This window comes from Astatotilapia calliptera, chromosome 19 (genome assembly GCF_964374335.1).
Source record: "Astatotilapia calliptera chromosome 19, fAstCal68.1, whole genome shotgun sequence".
In the NCBI taxonomy this organism is placed as follows: Eukaryota; Metazoa; Chordata; class Actinopteri; order Cichliformes; family Cichlidae; genus Astatotilapia; species Astatotilapia calliptera.
The window spans coordinates 14,539,056-14,540,990 of record NC_137440.1 but is presented as its reverse complement, the minus strand read 5'-3'; positions in this window follow the sequence as shown (position 1 = coordinate 14,540,990).

Genomic DNA, 1,935 nt, shown 5'->3' with positions numbered 1-1,935 from the left:
TTTGGAATTTTCTTCATTTTTTTTTTTTTAATACCCCAATGTAGTGTGTCATGATTGTGTGTTAATTTGGAGGGCAGACTTTCTATTTTTTTATTTTTTTTTTTAAATGTTTTTGTCAATAGTTCTGCAGGTTTCCTGAAAAACTTTTTAAGTTGTTCTTTTGGACACTGGTGGCTTTTTCACTCATTTTCAGTCCTAGTGCTTGACCATTTTCAGAAGAGCATTTTGTTTAAGCCACTTGATCCATTCCAGTTTTTCTTTTTGTCAGATCAGCAAAAACAATGCCAAAGACAACTGTTTGACTGCATAACAATAGTATTCTTTGCCGTAACAAAGTGATTACCAATGTGTTTTAGTCCAAATCCTGGTGTATTTCAGCATGATTTGCAGTGCAAATTTGAAGAAGTTGGTAGTGGCAGGGTTAAAAATTACCTCCAGTCAATGGAGTGTATCTGGAAGTCTGAAAGCAAAGACTGCATACAGGAGCTGATGCATCTGATCTTTCAGTTGATCAATCTGTTATTGACTGAAGCCTTATCAGAAATCGTCTCAGTGTAAGGTTGGCTGTCAAGATGCTAGTCTTAAGGAAGGGAGACAAGTTTACTTAAAAGAGAGTTTATTAAACTACCCCATCAGGAGACAAACATCACTGATGAGTTGGTGGCCAGTGAAGTGAAACAGAGATGGAGCAGTTAATCTGGGGCAGCCTTTACTGCCTAGAAGTAAGAAGTAAGCTGCATCAAGTGCTGATCTTCCTTTGGCAGCAAATCAATAACAGTAGGCTGCAACTAAGAAAGCAGCGCGTGCAAGTATTATCTGCGCCAAATAGCAAATCCATTCTTGCAAATGGGGTCAACAGGAAATCATTTGACCTTACAACATCAAGTAAAAATCAAAGTGTTGTTACTTAAATGTACACCCGACCTCATCACATGGCCTGCAGCAACAAACACACCACACTGCTTCGCAAAATCTTTAGTAGTCAGAAATCAAAAATCAAATTAAAGCATGAGAATCAGCCATAGTAGCAAAACAACCAAAACATCCAAGCTGCCACCAAAGAGGGAACCAACCAAATTCACGCCAATTCAAAGCTCAGTCAATGTTGTCTACACCAAAGCTGCCAGACCAAACTACTAAATTTAAAACATAACATTATTCAAGTCATACCAGTTACACTTGTGGCACAGTTATGCCACAACCAATTGTGAAAACTCAAGCCATGTGTTTCATAAGGCCACAAACCACAAGAAAATGACTTCAACCACATTTTCTGCCAGACTAAGGAGAAAGCATGCTCCTCTGTTGAGGTCAGCCACTTAAGCCTATTAAAGGGGATGCATGGCTCATGAAGCTAAACTCATCCCAAAATACAGGTGTTTAATGGCCAGGCAAAATGGTGACTATTGTTGTTCTCCTCCAGCATAAACCACAGAACAGCTCAACCTTAATGTAACCAATCCAAATCTTATCTTATGCGGAACTTATTAAGATATTGTATCGGGCTGTACTCAAAAAGCAGAACAGCTTTAAGCTATGTTAGCAAACAAGTTAGCACTGACCCAAACTTTAACCTTACCAATGGACTGAACATCTCCCATTTGTCACAACCTCACTCAAAGTGGGTGACAAAGGGCAATTTCCCATCGTTCACATAAAAACCTATCATAATATAACCAAGTGGCAATTTGGGTGCTTCCAGGTAGGGTAGAGTAGAGACTGGATAGTACATCTAGACCAGCTTTTATAGCCTGGAAGACCCATGTGAGCTGCATTAGCTGACTATGCTCTCATGCCGGCCAATCACCAATAAAAGCAGGTCAGGACTTTCTTGATAGTGGGAAGGTCATCACAAGTCACACATTAGAAATAACGAAATGACGTTAGCTCAGAGTAATGTGTTTGTTGTTTGATTCCTAATGACCAGATTTGTTT